Source organism: Macaca fascicularis, chromosome 15 (genome assembly GCF_037993035.2).
Source record: "Macaca fascicularis isolate 582-1 chromosome 15, T2T-MFA8v1.1".
Taxonomy (NCBI): Eukaryota; Metazoa; Chordata; class Mammalia; order Primates; family Cercopithecidae; genus Macaca; species Macaca fascicularis.
In genome coordinates this window covers 88159200-88175696 of record NC_088389.1, presented here as the reverse complement: position 1 = coordinate 88175696, position 16497 = coordinate 88159200, and the positions used below count along the sequence as shown (strand labels likewise).

Below are 16497 nucleotides of genomic sequence, written 5' to 3'. Positions count from 1 at the left end.
AAATTTGGGCAAAAGACATGAACAGACACTTTTCAAAAGATGTACAAGTAGTCAACAAACGTGAAAAAATGCTCAACATCACTAATCATCAGAGAAATGCAAATTAAAACCACAATGAGATAACATCTCATACCATTCAGAATACCTATTATTAAAAAGTAAAAAAATATATATATATAGCAGATGCTGGCAAGGCTGTGGAGAAAAGAAACACTTATACACTGTTGGTGGGAATGTAAATTTGTTCAGCCACTGCAGCAAGCAATTTAGAGATTTCTCAAAGAACTTAAAACAGAACTATCACTTGACCCAGCAATCCCATTATTGGGTCTATATCATCTATATCCAAAGGAAAATAAATCATTCCACCAAAAAGACACATGCACTCCAATGTTCATTATAGCACTATTCACAATATTAAAGACATGGAATCACCTACGTGCCCATCAGTGGTGGACTGGATAAAGAAAATGCGGTACAGGCTGGGTGCGATGGCTCATACCCATAATCTCAGCATTTTGGGAGGCTGAGAAGGGAGGATTGCTTTATCCTACGGGTTCAAGACCACCTTGGGCAACATAGTAAGACCCTGTCTCTACAATATTTTTTAAACAAGCCAGGTGTGTTGGCATGCACCTGTGGTCCTAGCTACTCAGGAGTAGCTACTCAGGAGGCTGACATGGGAAGATTACTTCAGCCTGGGAGGTTGAGGCTGCATTGAGCCATGATTGTGCCACTACACTTCTGCCTGGGCAACTGTGCAAGGTCTTGTCTCAAAAACAAAAGAAAAAACAAATAAAATGCGGTACACATACATCATGGAATACTATACAGTAATAAAAAGAGTTAAATCATGTTCTTTACAGCAACATAGATGCAGCTGAAGGCCATTATCCTAAGTGAATTAATGTAGGAACACAAAACCAAACACCGCATGGTCTCAATTATAAGTGGGAGCTAAACATCAGGTATACATGGACATAAAGTTGGGAAACATAGACAGTAGGTACTACTATATGGGGGAGAGATGGAGGAGGGTAAGAATTGAAAAACTAACTCTTGGGTACTATGCTCACTACCTGGGTAATGAGATCAATCATACCTCATACCTCAGCATTATGCAATATACCATGCAACAAACCTGTACATGTACCCTCTGAATCTAAAATAAAAGTTGAAATTATCTTAAAAAAATGAATTTAAGGATAAAGTAAAAAAAATTAAAAAGAATTTCAGAGTTTTTGTCATATTTTTTAGAACTCCCCAGAGAAACAGAATTGATTATATATATAGACATGCACACATAGACACATAATGTGTGTATGTATATATATTTTTATGTGTGTACGTGTACATATATACAATATATATATCTGTATGTGTGTATGTACATATACATATACACATAATCAAGAAATATTATATACATGGAAAGAAATACAAAAAAATAGCTATTAGGAGAATTGTCTCAGTGAATTATGGAAGCTAAGAAGTTCCATGACAGGCTGTCCACTAGCTGGAGAACCAGGAGAGCTTGCAGGGCAACATAGCTAAATTTGAAGGCCTCAGAACTAAGAAAGATGATGGTGTAACTCTCGCTCTGAAGACAAAGGTCATAAAACCTAGTAAGTAACTGATGTAGGTCCCTGATGCAGGTGAGACATAGCCCTTTCTTCACATTTTGTTTCATCTGGGCACCAGATGATTGGATTTTGTCTGCCCACACTGACGGAAGATCTCCATTCAGTCTACCAACACACGCTATACTTCTTCAGAAATGTCTTCAGAGATGCACCTGAGGAGCTCAATCACTCTAATGAAAAGAAAAACCACCTAAATTTCCTCTCAGTGGCCACGGAATGGGTTCAGTAGCTATGGAAGAACTGAGAATATATATTGCTTTACCAGCCAACTGAGTATCCCTTAATTCAGTCAAGTGCATACCAAAAATCAACCATCACTTAAATCTTGTACATATTTTCTTAGATTTGTACCTAAATATTTAATTTTGGGGAGTGCAAATGTAAATGGTATCTTGGTTTAAATTTCAGATTTTACTTTTTCGTTGCTGATATATAGAAAAGCAATTGACTTTTGTGTAGTAAACTTATCATGAAACCTTGCTATAACTGCTTATTAGCTCCAGGTTTTTTTTGATTCTTTCAAATTGTTTACAATCATGTCATTTGTAAAGAAAAGCAGTTTTATGTCTTCCCTCTCAATCCTCATCACTGTTTCTTCTTTTCTTATTTAATTCCAGTATGGCACTGAAAAGGAGTCATGAGGGGGGAACCACTGCTTTCTTCCTAACGTTATTGGGAAAACTTTGAGTTTCTCACTGTTAAGTAAAATGTTAGTTGTAGGGATTTATAGGTATTCTTTATAGAATTCAAGAAGTTTATGTCTATTCCTCGTTTAAATGAGGGTTTTTGTGTTGAAAGAATTTTGAGTATTGTAAAATGCTTTTTTCTGAAATTACAAATATGATCATGTAATCTGCAATTTTCAAGATGATCCATTAAGACCAAATGGACTTAGACAACTACTAAACTTTTCACTCAACAGCAGAAGAATATGCATTCTTCTCAAGCACACATGAAACTTCTCCAGGATAGATTATATGTTAGATCATAAAACAATTTTTTTTGAAACAGTCTTGCTCTGTCACCCAGGTTGAAGTGCAGTGGCATGATCTCAGCCCACTGCAACCTCTGTCTTGTGGGCTCAAGCCATCCTCTTGGCTCAACCCCCTGAGTATCTGGGAGTACATGTGTGTACCATCATGCCTAGCTGATTTTTGTAAGTTTTGTAGAGACAGTTTTTCTCCATGTTGCCCAGGCTTGTATCAAACTTCTGAGCTCAAGTGATCTGCCTACCTCAACCTCCCAAAGTGTTGGGATTACAGGCATGAACCACCATGCTTGGGTACAAAATGTATCTTAACTAATTTAAAGAAGATAAAAATCATACCCCATGTGTTTGTTTACCACAGTGGAACGAAATTAGAAATCAATAGTAGCAAGAAAAATCAATTTATGTAATCCATCATTGCATTCATAACACACATGCACACACACACAAACAAATAAGTTTTTTTGTGTTAATTTGATGGATTACTGTATTAGTCCACTCTCACAATGGTATAAAGAACTTCCCTGAGGGTGAGTAATTTATAAAGTAAAGAGGTTTAATTGACTCACAGTTCTGCATGGCTGGGGAGGCCTCGGGAAACATAATTATGGCAGAAGGGGAATCACGCACCTTTTCGCAAGGTGGCAGGAGAGCAAAGAGCAGGGGAAACCACCACTTATAAAATCACTGGATCTTGTGAGAACTCACTCACTATCACAAAAACAGCATGGGGGAAACCGCCCCCATAATCCTATCACCTCCCTCCCTCACCACGTGGGAATTAAAAATTAAGATGAGATTTGAGTGAGGACACAGAGCCAAATCATATCATTCAGCCCTGGCCACTCCCAAATCTCATGTCTTCTCACATTTCAAAACAAATAATGCCTTTCCAACAGTCACCCAAAGTTTTAACTCATTTTGGCATTAACTCAAAAGTCCATAGCCCAAATACACATTTGAGACAAAGTAATCAAAAGTAAGTTAGTTACTTCCTAGATACAATGGGGGTACAGGAATTGGCTAAATGCTCCCTTTTCAAATGGGAGAAATTGGCCAAAAAAAACCCAGCTACAGACCCCATGAAAGTTCAAAATTCAGTGGGCCAGTCATTAAATCTTAATGCTCCAAAATGATCTCCTTTGACTCCATGTTTCACATTCGGGGCATGCTGATGCAAGGGGTGGACTCCCACAACCTTGGGCAGTTCCCTCATGGCCTGGCACTGAGTGCAGCTTTTTTAGGTGCATAGTGCAAGCTGTCAGTAGATCTACTATTTTGGGGTCTAGAGGATGGTGGCCCTCTTCTCACAGCTCCACTAAACAGTGCCCCATGGGGACTCTCTGGAGGTTCCAACCCCACATTTCCCCTCCTCACTGCCCCAGCAGAGGTTCTTCATGAGGGCTCTGCCCCTGCAGCAGACTTCTGCCTGGACATCCAGGCTTTTCCATACACCTACTGAAATCTATGTGGAGATTCCCTAACCTCAATTCTTGACTTCCACAACGATTGTAAGTTCCCTGAGGCCTCCTCAGTCATGTGGAACTGGGAGTCAATTAAACCTCATTCCTTTACAAATTACCCTGTCTCAGGGAAGTTCTTTATAGCAGTATGAAAACAAACTGATACAGTAAATTTGTACCACAGAGAATACAGCACTGCTATAAAGATACCTGAAAATGTGAAAGTGACTTTGGAACTGGGTAACAGTCAGACATTGTAACAGTTTGGAGGGCTCAGACCCAACACCACATAGAAGATATGCCAAGGCTTGGGGCTTCTACCCTCTGTAGCAATGGCCTGAGCTGTACATTGGCCCTTTTTAGCCACAGCTGGGACACAGGATGCCTAGTCCTGGGGCTTCACAGAGCAGCAACGGGGCTCTAGGAGCCACTGAAAAAAACATATTATTCTCCTAGGCCTCTGGGCCCGTGATGGGAAGTGTTGCAGTGAAGGTCCCTGACATGCCCTGGAGACATTTTCCCCATTGTCTTGGTGATTAACATTCAGCTCCTGGTCACCTACAAAAATTTTTGCAGCAGGCTTGAATAGCTCCCCAGAAAATGAGTTTTTCTTTTCTGTTACATTGTCAAATTGCAAATTTTCCAAACTTCTATGCTCTACTTCCCTTTTAAACATAAGTTATAATTTCTGATCATCTCTCTTCAGTTCAGAGTTCCACAAGTCTCTAGAGCAGGGGCAAAATGCTGCGAGTCTCTTTGTCAAGCATAACAAGAGTGACATTTGATCTAGTTCCCAATGAGTTCCTCATCTCCATCTGAGAATATCTCAGCCTGTACTTCATTGCCCATATCACTCTCAGCATTTTGATTAACACCATTCAACAAGTCTTCAGGAAGTTCAAAACTTTCCCACATGTTCCTATCTTCTTCTGAGCCCTCCAAACTGTTCCAATGTCTGCCTATTACCCAGTTCCAAAGTCGCTTTCACATTTTCAGGTATCTTCACAGCAGTGCTATACTCTCTGTAGTACCAATTTACTGTATCAGTTTGTTTTCGCACTGCTACAAAGAACTTCCATGTAAAGGAATGAGGTTTAAATGACTCCCAGTTCCACATGTCTGGGGAGTCCTCAGGGAACTTACTCCAATCGTGGTGGAAGGGAAGCAGGCACCTTCTTCACAAGGTGTCAGGAGAGTGAAGAGCAGGGGAAACTGCCACTAATAGAACAATCAGATCTCGTGAGAACTCTCTATCATGAGAACAGCATGGGGGAACTGCCCCCATGATCCAATCATCTCCTTCCCTAGACATGTGGGGATTACAGGTCCCTCCCTTGACACATGGGGATTAAAATTTGAGATGAGATGTGGGTGTGGACACAGAGCCAAACCATATCAATTACACTGATTTTTGAATGTTGAACCAGGCTTGCATATCTGGGATAAATCTAATTTAGTTATTTAATAGAATATTTTTAATATATTGTTAGATTTCATTTCCTAATACAGGAGTCCCCTCATATCCTCAGGGGAATATGTTTCATGACTCCCAGTGGATGCTTGAAATTGCTGATAGTACCAAATCCTGTGTATACTGTGTGTTTTCCTATGTATGTACCTATGATAAATTTTAATTTATATTTTAAGTATACTTAAGATTAATAATGATAATGAATACTAAAACAGAACAATAATAACAATATGCCAGCATCATTACTTTTGTGCTTTGGGATCATTATTAAGTAAAATGAGAGTTGCTTGAATGCAAGTAAGACAATTCTGTGACAGTTGATCTGATGACAGAGATGGCTACTAAGTGACTAACAGGCAAGTAGCATATACAGGGTGGATACACTGAAGAAAGGGATAATTCACATCCTAGGCAGAGTGAAACGGGACATTACAGGATTTCATCACACTGCTCAAAACAACATTAAGATGGATGAATTGTTTATCTCTGAAGTTTTCCATTTAATATTTTCACACCACTGTTAACTGTAAGTAATCAAAGATACAGAAAGTGAAACCACAGATAAGGGGGACTACTGTATTTTGTTAGGGATTTTTCATTTGTGTTCACAAGAGATATTTTATTTTTTACACATATGATCCTGAATATATTAAAAAATCACTAAAGAAGCTTAAGAGCACAGCCAAGTTTTCCTTTCATAAATCAACAGTACAGGAATATAAGTTATTGAAGAAATCTCCCAATCTTTCTTTCAAATACGAATGAACATGTGTTCCCATTGAAAGAACAAACTAATATTAAATCTTTGGAAGTTATACTAACTTTTAAAAAATATCATTATTATCTGGGAATTCAAACTGTTCCTACCAATCTCTTTCTTTTACATTTAGATTTTGTTTCTAGTTTTTGACTCCTGAAGGTTAGTATAATATCTTAGCTGGGTGATTTTAGGTAACGGATTTCGTTTTAAATAATTCCTATAGTGTCACCTTTTAGTCCTCAACCTGGATTCTGGCATCATTCAATTCACATCCAACTTCTTTTAGGTGCTACTATTCCTGTTGCTGTTTCCACAATTCCTAGATCAAATTTTGCCCTAATTCCTTGCATCAGCTGCCTTTTGAATATTACCTCCTGACTCTTCCTGGAGACCAGGGGAGGAAGATTTTTTTTAAATGAGTTCTTGCATGGAGCGATTCTGGATCTATATTCTCTTGTCCCACCATATTTATTCCTAACATGACCTGATGCCTGGGCATTTTATGATTTAATAAGAATTTATGGCAGCATAAGAGTTAATGAAATACACTCAAAATGCAGCATGTAGTGTGAACAGATAAGAAAACAGAAATGGATACTAAGAGGACATCAAGATTTAAAGTGCAGAGAGAGCCTTTTGGCTCTCTGATCAGCACCATGGCGGTTGGCAAGAACAAGCGCCTTACGAAAGGTAGCAAAAAGGGAGCCAAGTAGAAAGTGGTTGATCCATTTTCTAAGAAAGATTGGTATGATGTGAAAGCACCTGCTATGTTCAATATAAGAAATATTGGAAAGACGCTCATCACCAGAACCCAAGGAACCAAAATTGCATCTGATGGTCTCAAGGGTCGTGTGTTTGAAGTGAGTCTTGCTGATTTGCAGAATGATGAAGTTGCATTTAGAAAATTCAAGCTGATTACTGAAGATGTTCAGGGCAAAAACTGCCTGACTAACTTCCATGGCATGGATCTTACCCGTGACAAAATGTGTTCCATGGTCAAAAAGTGGCAGACAATGATTGAAGCTCATGTTGATGTCAAGACTACCGATGGTTACTTGCTTCGTCTGTTCTGTGTTGGTTTTACTAAAAAACACAACAATCAGATACGGAAGACCTCTTATGCTCAGCACCAACAGGTCCGCCAAATCCGGAAGATGATGGAAATCATGACCCGAGAGGTGCAGACAAATGACTTGAAAGAAGTGGTCAATAAATTGATTCCAGACAGCATTGGAAAAGACATAGAAAAGGCTTGCCAATCTATTTATCCTCTCTATGATGTCTTCGTTAGAAAAGTAAAAATGCTGAAGAAGCCCAAGTTTGAATTGGGAAAGCTCATGGAGCTTCATGGTGAAGGCAGTAGTTCTGGAAAAGCCACTGGGGATGAGACAGGTGCTAAAGTTGAACGAGCTGATGGATATGAACCACCAGTCCAAGAATCTGTTTAAAGTTCAGACTTCAATTAGTGTCAAATAAAAAGTGCTGTATGTGGGAAAAAAATAAATAAATAAATAAAGTGCAGAGAGATAAGGAACCATAAGAAAAAATCTCAGAAAAGTAGGTGGGAAACCAGTTTAATGACATATGAATTAAATTAGGAGACAGTTTCAAGATGTAAAACAAATTAAACCATGTAAGGTAATCCAGGAACCTAAGGAGCATGAAAAATAAATTTAACACTTGGATTTTGGCAATTAAGAGATCCTTGTTAACCTCTGAGTTAGTGGCTCTGAATAGCAATGGAGCATACTGATAAGTGGTGGACTCTGAAATCGGACTGCTTGAATCCACCAGCTTTACAACTTACTAGTTATGTGACCTTGGGCAAATCACTTAAATTCTATGATCCTCAGTTTCTTTATCTGCAAAGTGGGTATCATAAGAGTAATTGTCTGGGTTCTGATTTTAAATGAGCTATTATATCTAAAGAACTCAGAACAATATCTGGAACATAACTATATAAATGGTCTTGAATATGCACCACCCAGATTTTCTTTCAAAGAAAGACTTACTATCTGAGTTTCTAGAATAGCTGTCAAGAAGTAACTTTCAGCTGTCATATTCTGTTGGGGTTACCTGAGGTGGAGACTCACCACACCCAAAGTCATGCTCTTTCCAAGACAGCATACATCCAATAAGTGATTAAGAGATAACAAATAGGTCCAACTATTTCAGCCCAACACAGAAGATCTCTGATGGGTTTGATAGCTCCAAAGTTTCTATCAGGCTGATCAGGCTTCTTTTTCTTAGCCAAGCATGGTGATTCTAAGGCTTTTCCATTTCTAATAAACATCTTACACACTGAAGTTTTCCCAAGAGTCTGTTTCTCAGTGAACTCAAATTGTGACATAAGTGTAGATCGCTTTTATATTTTTAGTTGGATGTATGGGCGAATCAGATGGCAGTAGTAACATTAGATATTTTTCTGAATGCTTTATTTACTGACTGTGTTATTAAAACCATATTAGTATTAACCCTAAATGAAGTTTTAAAGTTTATTCTCCTAATTATTATCATAGTAACTTCCAAAGAATTTGCACAGAAACATAACCTATTTTTTCATGACAAACTAAACTCTTAAAAGCTTGTGTCTATAAGGAGAAATAGCCATTAAAAATCACCATTGACTTTTAGGTAGTAGAAAGTAAATTACAAATAGTATAAGTAGTCATCTTCACTACAAAATACCCAACATACTGTATCTCTGCATGCTAAAAATGATTATTTTGTCGAATAAAAATAAAAGATCAAAATGTTGGGCACAAATTGATATTATGCTCATTAAAATGAACATAGCATTAAAAAAAAAAAACCCTGGAATTCAAAAAACCCATAGAAACAAGAAACATACCAAACAATTTAAGGTTTCTATAATGAGAGGTATGGGGGTTTTGATCCAAGAGATTTACGACATTATGAAAAAATTATAACAAATCTATAGAGACTGAGCTTTTATTTTTAGCTCCTGAATTACAAGATCTGACATAAAAATATCTCTCTCTTCCCCTAACCCACTTTCAAGGACCTCATTTTTTTCATCTTTTGACTTCTAACTGCATTTTTTTTTTTTTTTTTTTTTTTTTTTTTTTTGAGACGGAGTCTCGCTCTGCCGCCCAGGCTGGAGTGCAGTGGCCGGATCTCAGCTCACTGCAAGCTCCACCTCCCGGGTTTACGCCATTCTCCTGCCTCAGCCTCCCGAGTAGCTGGGACTACAGGCGCCCGCCACCTCGCCCGGCTAGTTTTTTGTATTTTTTAGTAGAGACGGGGTTTCACCATGTTAGCCAGGATAGTCTCGATCTCCTGACCTCGTGACCCGCCCGTCTCGGCCTCCCAAAGTGCTGGGATTACAGGCTTGAGCCACCGCGCCCGGCCCTAACTGCATTTTTTAAATGTCTGAGTTCAAATGGTTGTGAGAACTTATATGACTAAGTTATGTGTGAAGGGAAATAAAGCACCAGAATGTGAGTGGGGGATTATTTAGTGGCTAGCTTTGCATCAGTTCTCCTTCAGAGGAGGACTCATGCAATTGTCAATGGCTTTAGAAGACTGCATAATTTAAGGGAAGCATAAAGAAAATTTTCCTCATTGGCAATGGTTGTTAAAAACTGAAATGAGTTTTCAAAAAAGAGATTGTAGAACAGATAAGAAAGGGATATCTTTAAATATAGTCTAGATTAAGGCCAGGGGCAGTGGATCATGCCTGTAATCCCAGCACATTTGGAGGCTGAAGCAGACGGATCACCTGAGGTCAGGAGTTCGAGACCAGCCTGCCCAACATGGCGAAACCCTATCTCTAGTAAAAATACAAAAATTAGTCAGGCATGGTGGTGGACGCCTGTTATCCCAGCCACCCAGGAGACTGAGGCAAGAAATTCGTTTGAACCCAGGATATGGAGGTTGCAGTGAGCTGAGATTGTGCCAGTGTACTCCACGGTGGGCAATAAGAGCAAAACTCCATCTCAAAAAAAATAATAATAAATAAATACAAAATAAAAAAAAATATATATATATATATAGAGAGAGAGATTATATTACAAAATATTAGCTGAACAATAGTTCTGCCTAAAGAAAAATACGTGTGTGTGTGTGTGTGTGTGTGTGTGTGTATTGGGGGATTTCAAATAAGAATCTTTCAATTTCAATTGAATCTATAATATGACTTGATATAGAGGCTAACTTCCTTGAAAAAACATCAACAACACAATAAACATTGATTAAGACCACTAACTCAAAATTATTCTATTAAAAATATATCACTATATCTAAAATATTATTTTAAATATACCTAATGCATTTTATTTTGAATAGCTGAAACTTACTCCCAATTTGGTTGTTATGTAAATGAAAACAATGCTTTCCTAAGTAATGCCTATTACTTTAAAAATTCTAATTTTCCAGGGACTTAAAAAGACATATTGCTCCCCAAATTCTTATTCAAATGGATTTAAGCCTTAGATACGTTTCTCTTAGAACAGAGATGGGATGAAAAGTAAGCCAAAATATTAATGTAAAAATAATAAATCATCTGGATCGGATTTTTCTTTTTCTTTTCTTTTTTTGAGACGGAGTTTCACTCTGTTGCCCAGGCTGGAGTGCAATGACACGATCTTGGCTAACTGCAATCTCCATCTCCCGGGTTGAAGCAATTCTCCTGCCTCAGCCTCCAGAGTAGCAGGCACTACAGGCATGTGCCACCACACCTGGCTAATTTTTGTATTTTTAGTAGAGATGTTTCGCCATGTTGGTCAGACTGGTCTCGATCTCCTGACCTAAGGCAATCCACCCACCTCGGCTTCCCAAAGTGCTGGGATTACAGGCGTGATTCAATGTGCCTTGCCTAGCTTTCCAGGTTCCACAGAGATCATAGTGGAAATTACTTTTTTAAAAACTTTTATTTTAGGTTTGGGGGTACATGTGAAGGTTTGTTACATAGGTAAACTTATGCCATGGGGTGTTGTTGCACAGATTATTCCATCACCCAGGAATTAAGCTCAGTACCCAACAGTTATCTTTTCTGCTCCTCTCCCTCTTTCCATCCTCCACTCCCAAGTAGACTCCAGTTTCCTTCCTTGTGTTCATAAGTTCTCATCATTTATCTCCCACTACTTGTAAGTGACAACACACGGTATTTGGTTTTCTGTTCCTGCATTAGTTTGCTAAGGTGTCTAGCTTCATCCATGTTCCCACAAAAAAATAACATGATCTTATTCCTTTTTATGAGCACACTGGGTTCCATGGTGTACATATACCACATTTTCTTTTCCTTTTTTTTTTTTTTTTTTTTTTGAGACAGAGTCTTGCACTGTCGCCCAGGCTGGAATGCAGTGGCGCTATCTCGGCTCACTACAAGCTCTGCCTCCCGGGTTCATGCCATTCTCCTGCCTCAGCCTCCTGAGTAGCTGGGACTACAGGTGCCCGCCACCACACCCAACTATTTTTTTGTATTTTTAGTAGAGATGGGATTTCACCGTGTTAGCCAGGATGGTGTTGATCTCCTGACCTCATGATCCCTCCGTCTCCACCTCCCAAAGTGCTGGGATTACAGGCGTGAGTCACCACGCCTGGCCTACATACCACATTTTCTTTATCCAGTCTCTCATTGTTGAGCATTTAGGTTGATTCTATGTTTTCACTATTGTGAATAGCGCTGCAATAAACATTTCCGTGTGTATGTGTTTATGGTAGAATGATACTGGATATTAGGCCTTTGTCAGATGCATAGTTTGCAAATATTTTCTCCCATTCTTTATGTTGTTTGTTTACTCTGTTGATAGTTCCTTTTGCTGTACGGAAGCTCTTAAGTTAATTATATCCCACTTGTCAATGTTTGTTTATGTTGTGATTGCTTTTGTGGACTTTGCCATGAAATATTTTCCCATTCCTATGTCCAGGATGGTATTGCCTAGGTTGTCTTCCAAGGTGTTTATGGTTTGGGTTTTACATTTAAGTTTTTAATCAAACTTGAGTTGATTTTTGTATACAGTGTAAGGAAAGGGTCCAGCTTTAGTCTTCTGCATAGTGCTAGCCAGCTATCCCAGCACCACTTATTGAATAAGGAGTCTTTCCCCCACTGCTTGTTTTTGTCAGCTTTATCCAGTATCAGATGGTCATAGGTGTATAGCCTTATTTCTGGTATCTCTATTCTATTCCATTGGTTTTTATGCCTGTTTTTGTACTAGTAACATGCTGTTTTGGTTACTGTCACCCTGTATGTACTATAGATCAAAGTCAAGTAAAGTGATGCCTTCAGCCTTGCTCTTTTTGCTCAGGATTGCCTTGGCTATTTGGGCAATTTTTTTGAATTGTAATAGTTTTTTCTAGTTCTATGAGGCATGTCATTGGTAGTTTTAGAGGAATAGCATTGAACCTGTAAATTGATTTGGGAAGTATGGCCATTTTAGTGATATTAATTCTGCCTATCCATGAGCATGGGATGGTTTTCCTTTTTTTTTTTTTTTTTTTTTTTGTCTTCTCTGATTTCTTTAAGCAATGTTTTGTAATTCTCACTGTAGAAATATTTCACCTTCCTGGTTAGCTCTATTTCTATGTATTTTGTCCTTTTGCGGCCATTGTGAATGGGACTGCCTTTCTTATTTGGCTCTTGGATTGGCTGTTGGGGTATAAGAATGCTAGAGATTTTTGTAAATTGATTTTGTATCCTGAAACTTTGCTGAAGTTGTTTCTCAGCTGAAGCTTTAGGGACAAGACTATGGGGTTTTCTAGATACAGAATTTTGTTGTCTGCAAACGAGATAGTTTGACTTTCTTTCTTCTTATCTGGATGCTCTTTCTTTCTTTCTCTTGCCTTATTGTCCTGGCCAGGACTTCCAATATTATGTTGAATAGGAGAAGTGAGAGAGGGCATCACAGTGTTGTGCCATTTTTCAAGAGGAATACTTCCAGTCTTTGCCCACTAAGTATAATGTTGGCTGTGGTTTGTCATACATAGGACTTATTATTTTGAGGTATGTTCCTTCAATGCCTAGTTAATTGAGAGTTTTCAACATGAAGGGGTGTTGAAGTTTATCAAAAGATCCTTCTGTGTCTATTGAAATAATCATGTGGTTTTTGTCTTTAGTTCTGTTTATGTGGTGAATCACATTTATTTATTTACATGTGTTAAACCAACCTTGCATCCCAGGGATAAAGACTACTTGCTAATGGTGGATAAGCTTTTTGAAGTGCTGCTGGATTTGGTTTGCAAGTATTTTGTTGAGGATTTTTGCATCAATGTTCATCAAGGATATTGGCCTGAAGTTTTCTTTGTGTGTATGTGTGTCTCTCTGCCAGGTTTTGGTATCAGAATGATGCTGGCTTCATAGAAAGATTTGAGGAGGAGTCCTTCCTTATCAACTTTTAGGAACAGTTTCTGTAGGAATGGTACCAGCTCTTATTTGTACATCTGGCAGAATTCATCTGTGAATCCATCAGGATGTGGGTTTTGTTTTTTTTTTTTTTTTTTTTTTTTTGGTAGGCTATTTATTACTCATTTAATTTCAGAGCTTATTATTGGTCTGTTCAGGGAATCAATTTCTTTCTGGTTCAGTCTGGGGAGGGTATATGTGTCCAGAAATTTATCCATCTCTTCTAGATTTTTTAGTTTACATGTATAGGGGTGTTCATAGTAGATTCTAATGGTTCCTTGTATTTCTATGGGGTCAGTGGTAACATTTCCTTCATTTCTAATTGTGTTCATTTGGAGCTCTTCTCTTTTGTTCTTTATTAGTCTAGCTAGTGGCCTATGTATCACATTAATTTTTTCAAAAAAAAAAACAGCTCCTGGATTCATTGATCATTTGAATAGGTTTTCGTGTCTCAATTTCCTTCAGTTCAGTTCTGATGTTAGTCATTTCTTGTCTTCTGCTATCTTTAATTTACTCTTGCTTCTCTAATTCTTTCAATTGTGATGTTAGGTTAATTTGAGATCTTTCTAATTTTTTGATGTGGGCATTAAGGGCTGTGAATTCCTCTCTTAACACTGCCTTTGCTGTGTTCTAGAGATTCTGGTATGTTGTATCTCTGTTCTCATTATTTTCAAATATCTTCTTGATTTGAGCTTTAATTTTATTCAGAAGCATGTTATTTAATTTCCATGTAATTGCATGGTTTTGAGTGACTTTCTTAGTTGTGACGTCTATTTGTATTGGACTGAGGTCCAAGAGTGTGTTTGTTATGATTCTGGTTCCTTTGTGTTTGCTGAAGATTGATTTATGTTCAATTATGTGGTCGATTTTAGAGTATGTGCCATGCAGCAAGGAGAAGAATGTATAATCTGGCTTTTTGGGGTCAAGAATTCTATAGAGATCTATCAGATCCATTTCATCTAATGTTGAGTTCAGGTCCAGAATATCATTGTTTATTTTCTGCCTTGATGACCTAATACTGTCAGTGGAGTGTTGAAGGCTTCTACTATTATTGTGTGGGAGCCTATGTCTCTTTGAAGGTCTCCAAGTGCTTGCTATATGAATATGGGTGCTTCTGTGTTAGATGCATATATATTTAGGATAGTTAGATGTTCTTGTTGAATTTAACTGTTTACCATTATGTAATGTCATCTTGATCTTTTGTGATCTTTGTTTGAAATCTGTTTTGTCTGAAATTAGGACTGGAACCCCTGCTTCTTTATGTTTTCCATTTGCTTGGTACATTTCCCTTTATCCCTTTATTTTGTTATTACACATGAGATAGGTCTCTTGACGACAGCATACCATTGGGTCTTGCTTTTTCATCCAGTTTGCCACTTTGATCCTTTTCAGCAGGACATTTACCACAATTACATTCAATGTTAGTATTGATATGAGTGGATTCAGTCCTGTCATTGTATTGCTAGTTGGTTACTATGTTGGCTTGTTTGTGTGGTTGAGATACAGTGACACTGGCCTTTGTGTTTAAGTGTGTTTTTGTATTAGCTCGTAGAGGTCTTTCCTTTCTATACTTAGTACTCCTTTCAAGATCTCTTATAAGGCAGGTCTGGTAGTCACTCATTTTATGAAAACTTGAGCCCAAACTCTCCATCGTGTGTACACTGCTTAACATGAACAGGACCAAAAAAACAAAAAACAAAAAACATGAACAAGACCAAAATTTGAGTTAAACAAATTGAACCAGTCCAGCCACAAAATAATAAAGGAAAACAGGGAGTGGGAATGTGGAGTTTTTGCTTTATACTACAGAGTTTCCAACACAAGAAGGCAGCAATTCCCCAGTGCAACAACAAACTGCTTCCCACTGTTCCCCAAAGCACAGTGATTTAATAATAAAATAGTCAAAGTCCTAAGAAAGTTTCAAGGAAAACAAGGACAGAACCCCTGTGGCTCTGTGCATGGCCTACCATTGAGGAACTAAGTTGTTAAGAACCTGTGATTGGCTAAATCTCTTGGGGAGAGCACCTTCATAGAATCTCCAGCACCAGGCCTCAGTTTTCCCATTTGTACTGGAGAGAGTAGGAGATCAAGTAGGCTTCCAGATCAAAGTTATTGTGCTCCTGGTTGTACTCTAGCACATTCTGCTTGATCCGAGATGAGTTGACCCAGGTGACAAAGTCCACCATTCTGCACATGACAAGGAAGGTAGTGTAGGTAACCATGTCAGGGCCCATGCACACATGGCCTTGCTCCACAAAGGCCACAGCAGCCTGAAGGTGCTTCATGATGTGCAGCTTGAGTAGCATAGTAGACAGGTGGTGGTGGCAGAAGAATGAGGCCATAATGAACTAACAGAGCTTGAATGAGCCACATGTAGGCACCAGGCTGAGAGCATACAGCTTGTCTAGCAGTGTGGCTGAAATACACATGCAGAATGGGTCACGCTCACACAGGTCTCACAGGCATGCCACGCTATCTTACACATGGCATGGTTCAGCTGGTTGTAGCACCTGTTGTCCTCCCACTGCTTCAACTGGTAATGATCAGTGACCTCTCAGTTCAGGAAGTTCACCTGCTTCAGCAGCTTCTGCACATGGAACTTAAGATTCTGCACCATGATGGTGGCAGCCAGAATGGCAGGACCTAAATGACTTTTAAACCAAGCTTATGATTGCTATACACTTGCCCCAGGATCTGTGTTCTGTGGGGAGGGTTGGAAAACACTTTGAGAAGCATATGCTGCACTGTTCTCAAAATCACTAAGTGTAGCCCATTCTCCTCAAAATAAATTTGTCTCTGTGAGAGTGTT

General features: G+C 38.6%; 1 pseudogene; it reads left to right on the top strand.

Annotated features, from left to right (window-relative positions):
- Positions 1 to 6963: 6963 nt before the first annotated feature.
- Positions 6964 to 7841, top strand: LOC102124886 (small ribosomal subunit protein eS1 pseudogene; annotated as a pseudogene).
- The last annotated feature ends 8656 nt before the right edge of the window (positions 7842 to 16497 follow it).